This window comes from Mastigoproctus giganteus, chromosome 12, assembly GCF_048544385.1.
Source record: "Mastigoproctus giganteus isolate SK-2022 chromosome 12, ASM4854438v1, whole genome shotgun sequence".
NCBI lineage: Eukaryota > Metazoa > Arthropoda > Arachnida > Uropygi > Thelyphonidae > Mastigoproctus > Mastigoproctus giganteus.
In genome coordinates this window covers 28,860,044-28,881,894 of record NC_143586.1, presented here as the reverse complement: position 1 = coordinate 28,881,894, position 21,851 = coordinate 28,860,044, and the positions used below count along the sequence as shown (strand labels likewise).

The following is a 21,851-nucleotide window of genomic DNA, read 5'->3' as shown; positions in this document are numbered from 1 at the left end:
CCCGACTCCTGTCTCCCTCTGCATCTTACGTTGTCAAGCATTGATTCCCTGAGGAACATGTTTCCAGCCAATTGTCTTCAGATCTTCAATAAATTTAGGATCAACCCTGATAGGTTCTGTGAAGACAAGCCCTACAGGAAGGAAATCCTCAAGAACTGCTACCAGATAATGAATCTATGATACTCACCTGCTCCTGGACACGACTGACTTTTTTTTTAAACTTGCCTATTGGTATTTGACAAAGACTTTTTTGTCTTCATGCAATTATATATTTTGTATATTACCGTATTTTTTGTATATAATTGTATATTTAATCCTGTATGTGTCTCGGGTCGAGCACGCATGTACTCTTGTTTATTGTACATGTGTTCCTCGCATCTTAGTCTGTAAATATTCACACCCTTCTGGCACAGAGTTGTCCAGGGTGACCCAAGGTTTCTTGGGAAATAAACTGATTTTAATAATAATAATAAAAAAAGTAGTATAAGTTGGACTGTTAGTACTATTTGACAGCACTGAGGCGGGGTGGAGATTCAGCTTGAAGCAGGTAAGAGTGAGAAACACTGGTGTGTCCTATTCTCAGTCTGCCTAGTATAAGTTCTTGTCTGTTAGATCTTGTACTTGTTTCCAATGTTGTAACAATGGTATTGCAATCAGGCTTTGGTTACTGTTATCTTGCTTTTTGCCTTATCACGATTTATGCATGTACAGTAGAAGTAATTACTTAACATTTCAATTTGTCCTTGAACTCCGATACACTGCAAGGTTAGTTACCAATGTTTCTTTGTACAGTTCACATGGGTGCTGGTATTGTTACCTCCACAAAAGAAAGCACTGCATCTCCTACCAATCTGGCTGTTTTACAGCCGAGCATTAACCCTCTTCAAATTCTTGATTTTAATATTTTTTTTATTTGTTTTTAATGGTTTATACAGATTTCCCAAATAAGACAGTTTCATTTTTATTGATGATTTCTCAAAGAAATGGCAGACAGTCAAATGGAAGTATTTTATATTGCTTCATTTTCATATTTTCTTTCCATCTACTTCCACCTTTTTTTTGTACACATTTCCACTCTGCATCAATAAGCAATGCTGAACAGCTGCATTCTTCTTTTTTTCTTTGATAATTGTTAACAATTTAGCTAAGTCCTGAAGTGATCACAATAAGTGGCAGCCACTGTATAATGATCTCAGAAAAGTGTTTGTTACAAAACATAACAAAATTAAAGCCCAGCATGACTCCAAGGGGAATGGTATATATTCAGTTGTAATTAAGAAGGATGTATACAAGTTTATCAAACTGTTGGAAATGTTGACGAGAGCATCACTGGATGCCAGGAAAATTCCCTTAGACTGGAGAAGTGCTAATGTTGCCTCAAGCCATAAAAAGGTGGTCCTAAGGAAGGAATACTGGGTAACTAGAGAGTGAGTTTGACTTCTGTGGCAGGGAAAATCATGGTGTCTATGGTTAAAAATAGGATTCATGAGGACCAACTTGGCAAGAATGATATCTTGAATATATCCTAACATGGGTTCGTTAAGGGGATGTCATGCCTAACCAATCTGGTGAATTTTTATTTTTTATTTTTTTTTAAATTTTTATTAATAACAAGATACACAACAGGTAACCATTAACAGTGAATCTGAGAGCAGAACAATGAACAGAGTTGATAACAATAACATGAAATCCAAAAGGAAGATAAACATTGATATAGATTTAAACATTAAAATCATATGTACAAAAGAGGTATGCATTAAAACAAATAATAATAATAATAATAAACTACAATAATTAGATGAGAGCTAGTCACTTTGCAATTTAAGAGAGGAGGCAAACTTGTGGATGGAGTTCATCAGTGATTGGGAGTTGTCAAAATGTCAATGAGAGTCATTTGCTGATTCTGTTCAGTGGACTAAACTTCATAAAGTCTGTGGTGGCAGAGTCAAGGCAAAACAGTGTAAGATTCCCGACTTGTCTACAAGGAGCATTAAAGTTGATTTTGCTAAGAATATTAGATGCTTCTTAAGTTCCAGTAAGTACTTTGGCTAGAAGGGTGATGTCAGCAATAACTCTTCGAGTGCACAGAGGCCTCAGATGAAAGTAATCACACAGTGATTCATAATACACTGAGTGATAAAATAGAGGATTACAGAACAAAGTAACGGAGAAAATTTTTTTGGACTCCTTCAATTTTGTTAATTAAAGTCTTTGTGTGAGGATTCCAGATGGGTGAACTGAATTCAAGGATTGGCAGAACAATAGTTTTATGATGGATCTCTCTCTCTCTCTCTCTCATTTTTTTTTTTTTTTTCTTGGCTGGTGCAGCATAAGCCTCAGGCTTCCTTGCACCATATGGCTAATAATAATAAACTGGAAGAAGTTATGGTAAGATCTTACTGTGGATTGCAGGCTGGGTAAAAGATAAGAAACAGAAGGTTATCATATAGGCAGCCTTTTATCTTCAGAGTGAACCCATAACAAGTGGGATCCCTTGGGGATCGGTGTTGGGTCTGTGAAAGTTTTCTGATAATTTAAAGGTGAGAAGGATGGTTAACAATTCAAATCAGGCAATGCTGCTCGAAAAGGACTTTGACTGCTAGCATATGTGGTATAAAAAATGAAAAACTAAACAAAGCAATACTTCTAAATGCAAGGTGATGCATTTGCGGACCAGAAATCCTAGAGTCGTGGGTAAACTAGGGAGAGAGAAAAGCTTAAGGTAGTTCAACACAAAAGAAACTTAAGTTATATTCAGTGTGACATGAAATTTTCCATGCAGTATAAATAGGCAGTTAGGAAGGAAAACATTGTGTCCTGTCTGTGGCTTACAGGACTTTTGCAAGTAGAGAGGTCATTATCCCTCTTTATAAGGCAACGATTAGACCATATTTGGAATATTCAGGTCTGGAGATTGAACCTGAAAAAAAAAAAAAAAAAAAAAAAAAAAAAATGGAACTTCTGGAGAAGGTTCAGAGAAGGGCGATCACACTAGTGATGAGTGTAAAGTGATGCACATTTGAAGAAAGGCTTAGAAGATGCAGACTGCAAAATTTAACTACTAGACATTTGAGAGGATATCTATTAAGGTGTATAAGAGACTGAAGGGATTGAGTAAAATGAATGAGGAAGGTCCATTTTGTCTCATACATGAGACATGAAACCAGGGGACACAAAAATAAAACCTCAGGGTATAACAGAAAATTGGATTTCATGAAATTCACCTACAGTCATCAGCCCCTCCCTATGGAGAGGCCTTTAAGAATTTCTCCGGTCTCCAATGGGGTGAATGGATGGATGTTTATGGTGCAGGGATATTCAAGGCCTATAGTGCATCAGCTCCAATGGGATCCACGCCAGATCTTTCCCATGAGAAAGAAGTGGCAAAAATCACTATACACGACCTGGGGAAACTTGATATTGTACAACCAATACATGATAGAAGATATCATTAACCTTTGCAGCACAAACTAGGCAGATCAAGTTTAGTTTTGTTTATTATTTGGTTTTCAGGAGCATTAGAGACTAACGCCATATTGCTCCGGGGATATGCAGTGGTCATTCCCTGACCTTTCCGCATCCTCCGTACTTGATGGTCACGGGCTCGAACCCCGGTCTAATCAAGAAGCATGTGCTACGCACTGCTGCTCCTGCCCACCTGGCTACAGAGGCGCCACTCTAGATTAGGGTTCAGTAACACTTCAGTAGTGGTGTGCAGGGTTCATACTCATGTGGGGAGTTTTGTATACAAAGTCCAATCTATTCTGGGTACTTTGGTGTGCCTGCCAGTGATGAATATTTTGAAATTAGGGAGTTTACACATAAGGAAACTACCTGCTGTTATTTTGCAAAAATGGAGGCATTGCCTGCTTTATACAGGCATGCCTATCTGTCTCTGTGATAATCATAGCAATGCCTCACTATACCAATTATATGAAAATTGTCTTTTGGTGCCACTGGTCCCAGTGCCATACTCTGCTCTATATAGTCCATCTTTAAATTTCCTTTGGTTAAAAGTATCGAGGAAATTTATGAAAATTGGAGGAAATTTAAAGGTGACTACCTTTAAATTTCCTCGATTTTATGATAGTTTCCATGTTTGACACCGTCACACATGGAAACTATCATCCCATTTTCTAAGTACATGTAGGACTCTAGGAGAACAGAAGCTGTAAATGAAATGCAACTATTCTGAGCTAGAAAACCATATTATATAATTAACTTGATGTATTTGTTAAGTTTTTGAGTGAGTCTTACTTGTCAAACCATTAATAACAGTGTTTCTCAACATTTTTAACAACACCATTCACTTAAGTCTCAAAAAATTTATCATTTATCTCATCTCAAGAAGATTACCGATAAAACAAATATTAAAAGGATAAAGATTATTTATCCATATATTAAAAATTTATAGGTAAATACATGGACAGTCCAACAAGGAGTTACATGAGTGTATGTCCATGTAATTGCATGGAGTTATATGAAGTGTACAGTCCAACAGACATGACAGTAGCCATATACAGTGATTCTCATTTAGAGTTCACTGCAACCTTTACTATATTAGTTATTTCCCTTCCCACCCTAGGGTCCAGTCTTTGCCAGGGGAGGGGGGGGGAATGTATAACTGCATATGAAAAGTGCTCTGATAATGCAGAAGCATCATCATGAACTTGATTTGGCTTAGGTCTTTTAAGACCTGTTCCATTGCAGCTCTTGGAGATGGTCTTGATCTTGCTATCGTTGTCTTGGTTGACCCACGTCTCTCTTACCTGTAGGTTTTATGTCTGTGTGGGTAGCACAGTGGTATTGTCACTGTCCTCCCCACACCGGGTGGAAAAAGGCCTGGGTTTGAATCCAGTCGATGATACGAGGAACTTTAGTGGGCTTTTTTCACTCCATGGCTGAGTTAGTCGGTCTCAGGTGTAGACAGCAAGGGTTTTTCCTCCAGAAACTGGGGTTTTTTCATCCAGCAAACAGGCAAATCGACCAAAGAACACACACACAATTTACAGACAAAATAAATATATGGGTAGATGTAATCATTTACAGGGGATCATAATATCATAATTTTTTACCTGTAGGTTTGTAGTTAAAGGCTAATTTTGGGATCCGGTTTGGGTTCATTCTTTCTGTGGTTGATCCATTTTTTTCTGATACCATTTTATGTCATTTACTATGTTATCTACTTTTAGTTTCTCATGAATATCTAAATTTCTTTGATGATCTAATCTTGTAAAGCCTAATAATGGTCTTAAAAATCTCATTTGTGCTGCTTGTAGTTTTTGTACATCTTTTTTATTTATTATCCAAGTTTCGCAGCTGCAGAAGAGGGCTGATTTTGAAGTGATATTGTGCAGTCTTAATTTTGTTTCAGTTGTCATTTGTTTTCCGAAGTGGTGTTTAATTGTTCATTCATTTTATTTTATTTTTGCAGTTTAGTGTGGATGCCTTTCCCTTCATTTGATATTAAATTTCCCAAATAGGTGAAATCAGATATTTGTACTATTATTTTGTCATCAATAACAATTTTGACTTTTTGTATGTTTTTTCCACATAATCCCCTTGATTTTTGTTTTTGAAGTGGAAATTTTCATCTCATTCTTTTTTGCATATTTTATTCAGTTCATTAACTGCTATCTGTAGTTTATCTTCCAATTATAACTTGATCATCATCATATAATATAGTTTGGATTTTATTCCTGCTGTTCACCTGTATTCCAGTGTTAATTGTTTCCATTGTTTAATAAATATTAAATAAGTTTTGTGATAGTCCACATTTTTGTTTGACTCCTTTATTGGTGTTAATTGGGTCTGATAGTTGGCTGTTAGAATATTTTATGCAGACTTTTCAGTTTTTATATATGCTTTGTATTGCTTTCCAGAGTTGGGTTGGGATATTTTCTTCATGTAAAATCTGCCAAAGTTTTTCCTGGTTTACATTGTCATATGCTTTTTCATAATCAATAAACAGCAGAAATGTTGGTAGGTTAAATTCTCTTCTTTTCTCCAAAATTTGCTGTAATGAGAAAATGGCATCTATTGTGCTTCTTCCTTTTCTGAACCCACATTGTTCTTCTTCTAAGAATTGTTCACTATATTTATTAAGTTTATTCATTAGTATATTCGAGTATAGCTTTGAAGCAGTTGGTAGCAGTGTTATCCCTCTATAGTCGTAAGGGTTATTTCTGGAGCCTTTTTTGTGTAGATTGATTACTATTCCTGTTTCCCAATCTTTGGGTATCTGTTACTCATGCCATAGGATGTTAAATAATTTTAGTAGTGCATTTTTTAAAGAGGTGCTACCATATTTAAATAGTTCTACATTCAAATTGTCTATGCCTGGGCTTTTTCAGTTTTTTAAGTTTTGTAATATTAACTCTAGTTCTTCCATTGTTATATTTTCTTCATCTTCCCAATCCCTAATGCCAGGGCTATACCATAGTTTGGAATAGTGTTGCTTCCATTCTGCTTGAGAAATGGAGTTGGTTTTTATTTGATCATTTGTGTCTAGTTGTTGTTGTTTGGTTTTTAGGAGCATTAGCAACTAAGTCCATATTGCTCCAGGGATATGCAGTGGTCATTCCCTGACCTTTCCACATCCTCCGTATTTGGTGGTCACGGTCTCGAATCCCAGTCTAATCAAGAAGCCCACCTGGTCCTGCTCCTGCCCACCTGGTTACGGAGGCGCCAGTGTCTGGTTGTAATTTCTTAAAAATTTTTGAAACCTCTTCTCTGTGGGCCTGATATCATATTTTAAGGATTTAACAAATTTATCCCAGTCATCTTGTCAGATTCTACTGGTTAGTTTTCTTACTTCTGCTCAAAGCTTTTTTATATTTTATGTGTAGATCTTTAGTTTGTAGGAACAGTTTATAGGCCTTTTTTTTCTCATCAGTTGTTTGTTTCAATTCTTTATTCCAAGTACTTAACTTTTATTTTTTATAGGTTTATATCCAAGGCTTTCTTCAGCAGCTCCCAGAATTTATTTTTTCATGTTTGCTCATCTGATTTGAGTTTATCTTTCAATCAACTTTCATACAGAAATTTAGTGCTTTCATCTTCTAGCAAATGTATTTTTAATTTCTTAGTAGCTTTTGTTGGTATTTTCTTCTTTTTATTAAAATAATTTCTTTTTACTTTGAAAGTGCTTTCTAGTAGGTAGTAATCACTGTCAATTTCACTGCCTCTGAATACTCTAGTGTCTCTAATTTTATTTAAATTTTTATTAATGATAATATAATCTATTGTAGACTGTTTCTTGCTTCCCATGTGAATTTATGGATATTCTTGTGTTTGAAAAAAGGTATTTGTGATTTTAAGTTTATTAAAAATCACAAAGTCTATCAAGCATCTTCCATTATTGTTGGCCACAGGTTCACCTTCTGATCCTACACATTTGTCTATTGATTGAGCACTGACTCGTACTTTAAAATCTCCTGCTAGTATGAGATATTCATTTTTGTTAGTTTGGTCTATGATCTCTTGTAATTCGTCATAAAATTCTACAGTTTCATCAATGTTGCCGTCTACTGGTGTATAGATGCCAATTATTGTTATTGTATATGATAGGTTTTTAGTCTTAATTTTAACATTCTGGGTGATATCCAAGAGTAATCTAATGTTTTGTTTTTCCATTCTTTCCTTATTATAACTGCAACTCCCAATGATGCCCACATTTCATTTGGTACGCCCGAGTATATCATTATGAAGTTACCTATTTCTTTGGATCCTTTGTTTTTTTTTGTTTTGGTAATGACTGCTATGTCAATATTTCTATTTTATAATTCCATGATTAATTCATTCAATTTATGATTTATTCCCCTAACTTTCCAAGTTGCTACTTTAATGTCCTTAATTGTAGTCCTATATCCATTTCCTTAAGTCATTATCCTTGAAATTCGTCCAGTTTTTCCTTCTGAGCTTATTTCAAGTATTTGGAATGTTGCCCGGATAGGTTACCAGCCTTTCGCGAGGTAAGTCTAGTGGTGGGGCTGCCACCTTATAGCCTTTAGACAGGCTTCAGGTACAGAATTTCCTCTGCATGTGATGGGACAGTTATACCGCTGTGACTCAATCGCCAGAGCCTAGTCTGTAGAAATGGGCCAGTTCGCCACGAGAAGGTAAGGTTGGCATACCCAAATGTTTACCGAGAAGGTAAACATTTGGGTAGGAGAGGTTATGGAATGTACATCACCATCCCTTGAACACCCAATGCAGAAGCATAACATGCAAATAACATATTTCTATAATAATTATTCCTTAAGAGGATAATTGGCCCCTGTGGATCTGCTATTGAGCTACTGACATTGTAGGCACTCGATTAGAGGCTTGTTATTTGGTTTTTTTTTTTTTTCAGGAGCATTAGCAACTAAGGACATATTGCTCCGGGAATATGCGGTGGTCATTCCCTGACCTTTCGCATCCTCCGTATTTGGGGGTGACTGGCTCGAAACCCAGTCTAATCAAGAAGCGTGTGCTACGCACTGCTGCTCTTTCCCACCTGGATACAGAGGCCCCTCGATTAGAGGCATTTTAGACATTGTTAATATAGAAAATTGCATGGGAAGATATAGTTACACTTAGCCTCTTAAGATTATTCAGTAAGAATGTTTTTGCATGCTATTCAAATGTATATACATTTTTTTTTTTCATTATTCTGAGAAAAAAACCTTTTTGACCAGGGATTGAAAACAATTTGGACTCGAAAGGGCAGAGACCCCTACAGGTTTTATTTTCACTATGGATGAATTAACGAGCCTCTGGTGGAGGTTTCTTGACAAAAATATCCAGTTTTTCTTCTGTCAAATTGGAAGAAAAAAGTTCTAAAAGTTTGGTAGGTTTTCCCTCCAAGCAGATTAATTTGCGTGAGAAAGCAGTGAACATGTTAACACCCATTTTTTCGCCAGATCACCACAGACTGCTCACCACATCCAGCTCACTGGTTGCCTATCCCTGATCTAACTGAAAACAGTTTTGTTGATGGGCAATAATGAATTAAAATATGCCAAACATAAATTAAGAACTGAATGATTCAATCTAATAGATAAACATGACATTGTACAGACTAAATAATATAGGCTGTAGTAGAGGAAAAAAAAAAAAAAAAAAAACGCACTGAGTAATGTCGCCCACATTTGAGACAATACATCAATTTTAATTTTCCATTTTCAAGTTTACCACTCTGCATTAATTGTATATGAAATTCATATAATTTTAATTAAACTGTCACACAAAATACAATGAACAAGCAATGTTACTAAATTGTTATTATACCCCCTTATTTTATATATAATTATTATTAGCCATATGGTGCAAGGAAGCCTGAGGCTTATGCTGTGCCAGCCAAAAAAAAAAAAAAAAAAAAATTTCTGAATTACCCTGAGAGAGGGAGATGGGGGGGGGGACATCACCAAGGAAGAGAAGAATGATGATATCCAGCTCAGGACCCTGGATGTGCCAAGCCCATACTTACTAGATGTGAGCCCCTGGGGTTAGTATGTGTGTATATATATATATATATATATATATAAAAAATCGGAACAATTTATGAAAATATTTTATAAAGTAATATAATATAATGCAATATTTTCCCCATCGGCTTAAAGCCATCTGTATTAGATTGAACCCTACATCCGTGGTAATATTTTATTATAGATTTAGTAAATTTGGTCTACATTTATATAGTTTAGGTTTTATATTTTTGGCCTTTACCAACATAGCTAACTCAAAAATCTATATTAACATATTTTCGTCCTTTACCAACATAGCTAACTAAAAACCGATTAAACAGCATGTACCTATTTTACTAAATCTATAATATATATATATATATATATATATATATACACACACACACACACACTAATAAGATCTATTATTTTTAATCTTTCCTCCATTACCATAAGTTTGTATAGAAATGCAGTGGTTTGGTACATGATCAGGTGTAGTCCCCTGATGAAATGCCTGATCTATGTACCAACTTTGTTTAGTTTGCATCAACCTTTTTTTTTCTCCTCATTTACCATCCTCCCACCCTCAGTTTGATGCTCACTATTTTTTGTATTAATTAATCATATTTCTTCTTTCCCTTCCAGCTTATCTACGTTTGATTGGCTCGTTGATTCAGCCTTTAATTTTATAATTTTTATTTTTTTTGTAGATTCTTAATATTCTTTTTCTTTATATTTCTCATTCTTTTCTTTTTCTTACTATTTTTCTATTAGGCTCAGCACCTTGTGTTAAATACTTCTCCATCTTTTTGTATTTTCTATTAATTCTTTCTAATTTCATCCATATACTTTTGTATCCTGTTTTTGCAGCTTTGCGCATTCAGGTGCAATTTCTGTTTTTTTCTTTACATCACCTATTCATGCATTCTATATACATATATATATATATATATATAGATAGATAGATAAAGTTTTAGTGCAGCAAAATGCAAAGTCACATATTTCAGGAAGAGCAACCCCTAAATAAATTATACACTTTATTATTATTATTATCAGCCATATGGTGCAAGGAAACCTGAGGCTTATGCTGCACCAGCCAAAAAAAACCCTGAGAGAGAGAGAGAGAGAGAGAGAGAGAGAGAGAGAGAGAGAGAGAGAGAGAGAGAGAGAGAGAGAGAGAGAGAGAATCAAGAGTAGAAAGGAGTCAACAAGAAAAAGAAGAATGATGATATCCAGCTCAGGACCCTGGGTGTGCCAAATCCATACTCACCAGATGTGAGCCCCCGGTGTTTGGTAGAGTTGAATTAAAAACAGTAGAGGAAGAAAGGGATCTGGGAGTTATAATATGAGCAAATACAAAGTTTTTTTCTAAACAGTGTAAACAGGCAGCCAGGAGAGCCCATGAGCTAAATTATCCTGCAGAGATAGGAGGTCACAGTCCCAATGTATAATGCAATTCTATGACCACATTTTGAATACTGTGTTCAAATATGGAGACCTCATATGAAAAAAGATATTCAGCTTCTTGAGAGGCTCCAAAGACAAGCAATTCAAGAGTGAAATCATCAAAAGGTCAACTATACAAGGAAAAACTGATTATATGGGCTACAAAGCTTGGCAACCAGGCACCTCAGAAGTGACCTTCTTGAGGTTTATAAGGCACTGGGAGAGATTAGTAAAATGAATGGAAGTGGAATTTTCACTGTTATAAAGAATTCCACAGCTAGGGGCCATAAATTCAAATTACAGGGGTGAAAATTTAGATTATATTGTAGGAAGTTTTCTTTTAGCCAGTGAGTCGTTGATTGATGGAACAAGTTGCCCTCACAGGTGGTTGAGACTGATAGTTTGAATATATTCAAAGGTCAGCTGGATAATTACCTATATGAGGGAAGCATACAGATTGTATTTTCTTATCTACTTGGTGTTTTTTTTTGCCGGTACAGCAAAAGCCTATGGCTTCCTTGCACTATATGGTGAATACCATTACAATAACATTCATGGTTCTAAAGAGGAGTGGCGAGCCTGACGGATACACTGCAATAGAAGGGAAGGTGCCGAAAATAGTTAACTACTTCAAGTATCTAGGAAGTACCATCACAAAGAGTGGAGTGATAAATGAAGAAATAAGCAGAAAGACACAAGCTGGCAGGAATTTCTATAGACAGACAAGAGCTCTGATCTGGAACAGGAAAATACCACTGAAGTGGAAGAAGGCCATATATCAGACCTACTAAGTACCAATTGTGACATTTGCATCTGAAACTTGGACTATCAGGAAAAAGGATGAAAGCAGAATGCAGGGGGCAGAAATAAGGTTTGTGAGGAGCACAGACAAGATGTGACAAAATTAGGAATGATGTGATTAGGGAGAGAATTCAGGTAGAATGGTCCTGCTTGAGATGATTCGGACATGTCAAGATGTTTGATTGTTATTTGGTTTTTAGGAGCATTAGCAACTAAGGCCATATTGCTCCGGGATATGTGGTGGTCATTCCCTGACCTTTCCGCATCCTCCATATTTGGTGGTGACGGGCTCGAACCCCGGTCTAATCAAGAAGCGTGTGCTACGCACTGCTGCTCCTTCCCACCTGGCTACGGAGGCACCCCGACATGTCAAGAGGAATGAGAGGTGGTTGTCAAGAAGAACATCTGAATTGCAATTAAAAGATAAAAGACCATGGGAGAGACAAGAATGAAGTGGAAAGACATGATAAAGACCAATGTTATTAAGAGAGGTTGAAACTGCATGAAACCAATAGAGAGAAGTTCGTGGAAAGGCTTCTTACATAGATCTGTGGAACAGCAGAACACTGATAGATTATGATGACAATACTATATATTCATAGATTTAATTGGAATCATCATTACACATTTCTTTTTTTTAATGATGGATTTTGATAAAGTGGTATTTCATCATTTATAAAAATTTAGCAGTTTTTACCAAGAATTTTTAAGTCATATCCAAAAAAATGATGTGACATATATACCAATAATACTACAAATGTACGACAAAAATGCTGATATAAGGAAACCACAGTCTACTTCAAAAAATGTAATTAATATTTCAGTGAAAACTGTGGAGATCCCGTTGACTACAATTACAAATTTAAAATAAGCTAATACATAAAATCTCAATGATCTTTCCATCAAAAATTTTAGAATGCTGTAAGATTTCAAAGTGAAAAGATGGCTAATATCTTGCAAGTAATATTGACTTTAGACTTCCATTATCGTAGAATATTAACCATTCGTCCAGCAGACGATGCGACCAAATTTTCTTTTAACAAAACGTTAACAATCACTCGTGATTGAGGTAAGATACCCAATTCTCTACTCGGTTCTACAGAAAACATTAATATTTTTAAAATTTACATAAATATTGCTATTTTTGAGATAAAAAAACAGGGAAGGAAAAAAGATTCATGGCATCCATCCTAGTAAAAACGCCGAATGATACGATTTTATTGCCGTTATTGTAAGCAGACTAAACGTGATGAGCATCGCTCATCTTCGTGTGCAGAATTACGGATTTGTGCTCGTTACGTTTTTTTTTTTTTTTTTTTGGTTTTTTTTTATTCAAAATGTTTTCAGATCTTCATTGTTTATACCTAATAATTATTTAATTTTAATTTTTTTTTTTTTTACGATTTTAATGATGGTAGATTCTGCCAGACCCCAAAGGTTAATAATATCGTACTATTGAACTAGGTTAATATTCCAAGGTTAAATGACAGTCTGTTGTCCATTGAACACAATACCATACAATTTTAAGAAAACTTCTTACCACTACCGAATCCCTTATCTATCCACAGTTAAGTGAGGACGACTGCAATCGAATTTATCAAAAATTAGTTAGCAAGAATCGACATTATTCCCTCGACACATTCCCAGACAAGTGCCGTTTCTTTGCCATGTGATTTCAAACTGAACGCACAGCCCGTACGGTGAATCAACCCCGTACGCCGAAGGGCACTAACTGACAGCGTTTATAACAGACGAAAAAAGATGCCGCAACGAGACAGTTGGCGCTGTTGCTAAGCCTAACACAAGCAGTAGTCGGTACAGCTTTAGACTCGAAACGTTAGTAACCAAAAGAAAACATAGCGGAGGTCAAGCGCCTCAAATGGCGAAAGAGACAACTAAGCTATTACGATGTAACTTAACGGGAATAAAAATGCGGAAGGAAAATATGAATGTTATATTGGAAACCCTGGAATAAGAACATAACGATTGAGGGGAAGTCGGATATCCGACCTGTTTATTCTGTTCTTGAAAATGCTAAGATTTACGTCTGCTCAGTGTATCTGATGTTCATTCATAGTTACTAGTTCAAATAATTAATTAACTATGCAAACTATTCCATTAATTAAAAAAGTGTTGCACTTCATGGATAGAACATTATTACTATAATTTTATCTTGTCTTGGACTGGAAACATCACCTTATGTAATAAGGTGTGTATAATATAAACGTAAACCGTTGTGCGCCGCTGGTGTAGTGGTATCATGCAAGATTCCCATTCTTGCGACCCGGGTTCGATTCCCGGGCGGCGCAGTTTATTTTAACATATTTTACTATTTTTCAATCTTTAAATACAGTGTTTAGTTGTAAGATTTATTTATTCACAATAACGACACCATAATTTTAAATTGAATGTATTGGGTTGTTCATTCAACACGAATCAAATGGAAGAAAATGTCACTCTTATTACACAAATTGTATAACAGATGGGCTGGTGAGGGTGCGCCACTGGTGTAATGGTATCATGCAAGAACCATTGATTAATTAATAGACATTATTTTGATTAATTAATTAATTAACAATGAAGAAAACAATCTTGGACTGTTTTCATTTTTCACATACAAGGTTTATATAATAGAAATAGAAACCGTTGTGCGCCGCTGGTGTAGTAGTATCATGCAAGATTCCCATTCTTGCGACCCGGGTTCGATTCCCGGGCGGCGCAGCTTAGTATATTTTACTATTTTTAAATCCTGCTCTGGCAACAAACGATCGTCCTGAAATATTTCGTTGTACGATATATTTATTCACAATAACAACGCCGTAATTTTAACTTAAATGTATTGGGTTGTGCTCAACATGGATCAAATGAAAGAAAATGTCATTCTTATTATAACAGATGGGCTGGCGAAGGTGAGTCGCTGGTTGAATGGTATCATGCAAGAACCATTAGTTAAAAAATGTTGCACTTCATCGATTAAAACATCGTTGCCATAATTTTAACTTATAATGTCTTTGGACTGTTTTTATCATGGTTTGAATGAGATATAACATCGCCTTATTACACAAGGTTTGTATAACAGAAACCGTGTGCGCCGCTGGTGTAGTGGTATCATGCAAGATTCCCATTCTTGCGACCCGGGTTCGATTCCCGGGCGGCGCAGCTTCGTGTGCTTTATTTTTAAAATCCTGCTAGAGCAGGGTTTTAAAAATTTTAATTATTTTTAAAATCCTGCTCTGGCAGGATTTTAAAAATAAAATACACGGATCAAATGGAAGATTTTAAATCCTGCTTTGACAGCAAACGATCGTCTTAAATGTATTGGACTGAGCAGCCCAATACATTTAAGTTTTTTTTTTATCATTGTACAAATGTGATAAAATCATTTAATTACACGAGGTATGTATAATAAAGGAGGTACCCGTTGGGTGTCACTAGTGTGTGGTATCATGAAAGAGTCACCATTCCTGCGCCCCAAGTTCGATTCCTGTCCGACGCAGCTCTATAACACTATATTATTTTTAAATATACATAAACAAATAATTTTTAATTCCAGTAATATATACTGCATATTATGAGGTTACAATATATTACAAGTTTTGCTCATTACAGACCAGGAGCATTAATAATTCTGTAGCTCCATATAATCGCCTAAAATGTAAATTAAAATTCAGTTAGGACATGCTTAAAAAATACAATAATTTTAAAAACACTTTTGGTTATTCATCCTCTTTTCCCTACTCACCTTTGTATTATTATCAGCAAACTTAAACATTAAACTGGAATACTTACATCAATATCATATTAATGAATATTAGGAGTAAGAGGACCAAGAACCGAATACCTCTCTTGTTTTCACAAGGGGGATGTTTGCATGTAGCATGTGGATATTTCAATAACTGATGCTTGGATAGCATCATTTATCGAAAATCAAAATTTTATCTGATATGAAAGCTGGTCACGTCCAGCTGCTAAACATTAAAAGTTCTTTAGCGCCACTACAGAAGCTGAAATGCAATGTGCTCTCTCCAGTGAGTGTCTTAAAAGAAATTGGAAAATATGTAAGGTTTACTTCTAGTAATTACTTGCATATGCATTATTCAGTGTAGTTTATTAAATAAAAATAAGCGAAGCTTTAGTGTTGCCATTATAAATATGATCGTACAGTTTATTATTCATGGCTCATCATTAAAACAAAGTTTTCTTGAATCACTCTCATGGGGGGGAAAAAGGTTAGTAATGAATATTTATGATACAAAAACGATCAATGATTAAAATCCTATACGTTCTGAATATTTTTTCTTAATCATGGAACAAAAAGAAGATATTCTAATTATTTTTTTTTTAATTTAGAATTTTTGATGTGATGTCACAATTTGCCGAACCTTTCCAACTCACGTGACAGAATTTTAAACTCCTTTCCCCCATTGGTGGACATACGCGTAACATGGAAGATCATTATATATTCTGTAACACCAGATGTAGACAAACATCACCAAAGTGAAAGTTTAAACGGGCTAAATTAGAAACCAAAGTGAAAGTTTAAACGGGCTAAATTAGAAACAACATGATTCACTGCACATTCGTGAGATTCCATTGAAATGCTAACATGATGTGGTAAGTACATACACCAAAAAGGAAAATGTCTCAAAGAAAACTTTTTTCCTTTCCATAGAGAATCTGTTTGAATTCAAAACAGTCGACAAGGCTGTTGTTGCAGCAAGAAAACGCTCCCATTAATAATAATACCAAATACTAATTAATAATACCAAATAATATAAATAAAAAAAAAAAACAATTAAATTGAATTTAGCTGAAAACCAACTACAACAAGTGACCAACCGGGTAAAACAAACAAAATAAATAGATTAACCATTGTACCCCAACTTGTCAGAAGGCCAACAATAAATGCACTACAGAATTGACCAAAACACTAATCAACGAGCCAATGCAATATGAATTTTGATTTTTATTCAAATGAGATTTGAATAATCTATTGCACTGGCCCGTTACGTGCCAGTGCGTTCCGGTTAATTCCAAGCCCTGGAAGAACTGTATATACCAACAGCCAATGGCAAAAGATGTTACTCTCAAATGAATAGGTTACGGTTGTTGTAGTAGGATCTTCGCGTACATAAATTATTAAAGAGTACAAAATTGCAATGAGTTGCCCAAATACTGCATTACTTTCAACAGATGGCGTCATAGAGGTTAATTGCCAATTTGTTTAAAAGAAGAGCCTGTTTAAGGACTAACTGATCCTTCATCAGATAGGTCTCTACAGTGCAGGGCAGTTTCCATGTTTCGTCTGTACCAGTGGCGTAGCTACCATGTAGGCAAGCAAGGCAATTGCCTCCGGGCTCTTTAGGGGCTCGGCGTCTTTGGCTGTCTCCTGTTTTTGCAATTTTCATTAATTAAGTAGGGGCTCGAAAAAAGGTCACTACGGTACTGGCCTGTACACGAAATTGGTTTTACTCATGTAGTGCAATACCAGGGCAATTCTTTACAAAGGTTGTTCCTCTGTCGGAATTAATGCAGTTCAAAACCTGCTAGCCCCCACTAAAAAAATAAAGATGAAAGGAAGAGAGAGAGTCATTATAAATGTTTACAGATGTAAATAAGTTGAGTTGCTTTTGCTTAATATATATTCGAATGTACTCCTCTAAAGTTTTTCAACCAATAGGTTGAAAAATCTCTAAAATCCGGCAACTCCCCTGGCATCTTAATGTAAGTTACGTCCAAATTCCGATGGTCCTTTTCGTAAAAATCCACTTTTGACCCAATGCACCTGTCTCCCAGCGTTGCGATCTTCAAAAAACTTGTGGAAATCCGCTCTTTGACATGTTCTTCAAAAGTTCCTCCAGTTGCTTCTGATTGAAAGTAACTCAATTGTTTTATTTTATGTAGGAAAAATGTAAACCTCACAGGGTATCAGGCTAGATGTAAGCGGAGGATAGTATATATAAGAACCCCATGCAACTGGGGCAATATGAGGGCACACAAACGTTTTCACACCGATCTTAAGCACAGAAAACACTACTGGTAACTAAATGTTGAATGGGCCGTAGCCAACCGTTTTTGGCTACGGACCAAAACAGATAAAATGCTGAAGGTGGCGGATCTAAAGAACAGTTCTTTACCACTAATTATGGATTTTTCGAAATGGAATTTAATTTTTTTTAATCAGCTTTTTTATATTTATAGGGAGCTACGAACTGAGTAAGAACTTAAGCTTGGCACAAAATAGAAAATTGACTCATGTATCCGATAAATGGTGCGTATCAAAGGTCTAAATTAGGTTAGCCCGCACTGATAACTATCACTTCCAAGGACAAGGGAACGGTGAGAGGGTTGAAGAAGCGTGAAAAGTATGAAAGGGATAACGAAGTTCTTTATGACTTATATTTTAAGAAAAACTCTGCTTTTCAATTTTTATCTCTTTTTAATATCTTTAATGATTTATTACAATTATTTTATTTTTCGTCATCTATTTCCGTCCAGGAAGTGATAATGAACAGTGTAAGTAAACCAAGTTTAGACCTTTGACAAGAACCTATTACGGCTGATTCATTATAGAAATACAAAGTCTAACTAGAGGGACAAATGGACCGGAAACGAAATATTACCTTTTAAATCACGAGTGTGCACAAATATACACACAGACCAACACCGCGAGGTGCAGTCTTTAAACGTAATTCCCGTCTACCAGTCCAAGTAGGATGGGATGGAGGGTGGGGTGCATCACATTCTCCATTCAGATCTTCATACGAACGCCGAAAGCAGTAGTGGTAACTCTTTGCGAACACCTTGAGTAACAAGCGTTTACAGAGAACCCTTCAGTTATAAAAGTTTTTTTTCAGTCAGCCCTATTTTAATTGTTAATAAGTTTTTAAAATAAAATGACTTGTTGAATGCATTAAATTTATTTAAAACATTCTTTTTTGTAACACACTTAAAAATTTACAATAAAATTGAATTCTGATACTGCAATCAGTTTACAGTGTTTTGTACCTAGGGTCCTTCATAGCCTAAATCCGGCCATGACACAGGGCGTTAAACTCCAGCTAAACAAAAGATGGATATACGAGGGAGGGTTCAAAAATATTTGTATTCTTTTTCAACAATAACAAACATTTCATGTTCTGTGTAATCTGGTGAGAACTTAAAAAAGATTCTTTTAACTCAAAGGCTATTAAACAATTTGACATAAGTTCTAAGCAGACATAATGGGGCCAAACATTGGCTACTTTCTCGGTCCTCCTTGGTTTGCCTATGCAACTTAAAATAAAAAGATACCCCATGGCATGAACTGGATAATCGAGTGCGTGTGAGGAGAGACTGCCCAAAAAGAAGAGTTGAGCTGGTCGCCATCTTTGAAGGCCGAATGGCGAAAATATCGGAGGACATTTACAAACAACTGGTGGAGATGGTGACACGGGGACTGGCTAAAGGTTTCAGCACACGTTATCAGTTTCTTGTAAATAAAGGTTATTTGTAGATATGCAGGCGTCCGAGTATTAATAGTAGGGCAGTGTATACTCTATACACAAAAAGGAAACAGTTCGTTTAAACAAAGGCACATGGACATTGAAGAAAATCACAAGCGTTAGTGACGGTCTTCTTGCATAATCCTATTCCACGCTAAGATACCGTTCTTCCTTCATTCAAATTGAGCCAATAACCTACTTTGTTGCCCTTTGTACTGTTAATCCTAGTCTCTTTTCTTCATCTACAAGTGCCCTCGTGGGTAGCACAGTTGGTATAATTACCATCTCCCCCACACCGGGTGGTAACGAGCTAAGTTCGAATCCTGTCAATGACGCAAGCAATTTCTATTGGCTTTTTTCACAACTTGACTAAGTTTAGCCGGTCTCAGGTGAGGGTAGCATGGAAACTCAGATTTTTCGTCCAGTAAACAGAAATCGACCACAGAACACGCAATTTACAGACATATTATACGACGCAATATGCCCAAGTTGCTGAAGCGCCGAAAACCCTATCACAACCAAACTACAAGTTAACACGTTATAATCACGCGGTGGTGTTCTTTTACAATGAATGTCTCCTTTCTGTGAGTAGACTGTACAAAGCTATGTGTAGTCAATTTTGTTTGGACTACACTTTGTTACAATTTTAAAATTTAAAATTGAGAAAGGAGTTCGACAAGGAGACACAATATCTCCTAAGCTGTTTACTGCTGCCCTTGAGGAAGCTTTCAGAAGATTAGACTGGTCGCAGAAAGGAGTCAATGTGAACGGAGAGTACCTAAACCATTTGCGATTTGCAGATGACATTGTGGTCATAAGCCATGATCCCAAAGAATTAGAGGAAAATCTTAATCAGTTATGCACAGCTAGTAAGGATTTTGGACTAAAGATGAATATGGCTAAAACAAAAGTAATGATGAACAAGTATGCCACAGAAAGAGACATAATGATTGAAGGAGCAGTAATTGAAAAGGTGGAGTCATATACTTATCTGGGACAAGTTATTAGCTGTAATAATGATAAATGGCTGGAAGTCAAGAGAAGAATAAATTTTGGATGGATAGCATTCAGGAAATATAGTCACATACTGAAGAGCAATATCCCAGTTTGTCTGAAACGTAAAATAATGGACCAATGTATACTCCCCACCATGACTTATGGAAGTGAAACTTGGGCACTCACCAAAAGAATGGAAGAGAAGCTGAGAACCACACAGCGAAGAATGGAACGAATCATATTGGGAATAAGACTGTTAGATAAGAAGAGAAACACATGGATTAGGCAACAAACTCAAGTAAAGGACATTCTTATCAAAACTAAAGAACTAAAATGGTCTTGGGCAGGACACATAGCTCGAAGACATGATGACAGATGGACTAAGAAAATAACAGAATGGTATCCAAGAGGAGCTAGAAGAAAACCTGGAAGACAAAGGCGGAGATGGATAGATGAAATTCATGAGTTTGTGGGTAGTAAATGGATGTCCAGTGCTCAAAACAGAAGCAACTGGAAAGTTGCTGGAGAGGCCTTCATCCTGCAGTGGATTGAAAATGGCTGATGATGATGATGATGATGATGATTGTTACAATTACTGTCACCTTTCCATTGAGTGGACTACACAAAGCTATGACTTCAGTTAGGAAATACGTTGTTAAATTTTGGAGCTGTTTTTAAATATTTGCCTAAACAAACAGATTGATATACCTTCAGCCTTATGTAGCAGTTGAGACATTAGACATTGCTTTTCACGAAAGTTTAAAAATATAAACTACTAAATTGCTCTCTGGCGTAAACAAATATTTGAAAGACTCAAACGCACCCAGTGGTTAAAAAAAATTAGCTGATCTTATTTGTTCAATAATTACAGTAGTCCATAAAACCAACTTCCTTTTATCTGAATTGGTCAATGAACAATTAGTTCGAATAACCGATGTTCCCCTCTGATAACAAGTCAATTGAGGAACGAGTGGCTCTGAAGAGGGATTTAGAATTTCTTAAACTACTACTCCAAAAAATAGAGAGCACAGCATTTTTTGAAATTTTTATAAATGAGAAAAATTATTCGATAGTAAAACAGTCAATGTTTAAACGAAAAAAAAAAAAAAAAAAAAACATTACAGTCATTTAAAGTGGATCTTCCGGCTCAGGCTTCACTAAGATTATTCTCAAGTTGGAACTGGCTCATTCGGCAGCTGAAATAAAATCAAAAGATGCCGACAAATCACTTCTAAGAACTTCTAACTGGTAAATAGGAGTAGTTCACAAAGGAAGTACCACATAAAAGGCGGTCGATGCTCATACATTGAATTAATATCGGTCGGCGTATTGTACCTCCATGTCAGTTTAGAACCATGGCTGTCAAAACTAAGACCAAATCAGACTCATTGGCAGTTCATTCTGATTATCAACAATATTTTTTTTTTTTATTTTTATTCGGTGACACATTTGTTTAACTACGCCAAATATTTTCAGTATTTTATAATTACAAGGAGTTCCTTGAGTTAAATACTGCGCCATACTTTTCTTTTCCAACAATAATAAGCGTTTCATGTTCTGAGTAATCTGGTAAGAATTTAAAAAGGATTCATTTCACTCGAGGGCTATTAAACAATTTAACATAATAAGTTCTAAGCAGACATAATGGGGCCAAATTTCTGCTACTTTCTCAAGC

General features: G+C 35.8%; 1 protein-coding gene and 3 non-coding genes across 6 annotated transcripts in view; 3 read left to right on the top strand and 1 right to left on the bottom strand.

Moving 5' to 3' along the window:
• LOC150076824 (neuronal-specific septin-3-like) overlaps positions 1 to 21,851 on the bottom strand; it is a 167,145-nt gene that overhangs the window by 58,593 nt on the left and 86,701 nt on the right. The window contains exon 1 of one of the 3 annotated variants that reach the window (XM_090386717.1): positions 13,237 to 13,423. The exons of the other annotated variants lie outside the window; for them this stretch is intronic. The gene's annotated coding sequence lies outside the window, so the exon portion shown is untranslated. Of the gene's footprint in view, positions 1 to 13,236; positions 13,424 to 21,851 lie in introns of those variants that run through there. 3 annotated transcript variants of the gene reach the window in all.
• TRNAG-CCC (transfer RNA glycine (anticodon CCC)) lies at positions 13,935 to 14,005 on the top strand. The gene has a single exon. It is a non-coding gene; the product is annotated as a tRNA-Gly (tRNA).
• On the top strand, positions 14,347 to 14,417 carry TRNAG-CCC (transfer RNA glycine (anticodon CCC)). The gene has a single exon. It is a non-coding gene; the product is annotated as a tRNA-Gly (tRNA).
• On the top strand, positions 14,785 to 14,855 carry TRNAG-CCC (transfer RNA glycine (anticodon CCC)). The gene has a single exon. It is a non-coding gene; the product is annotated as a tRNA-Gly (tRNA).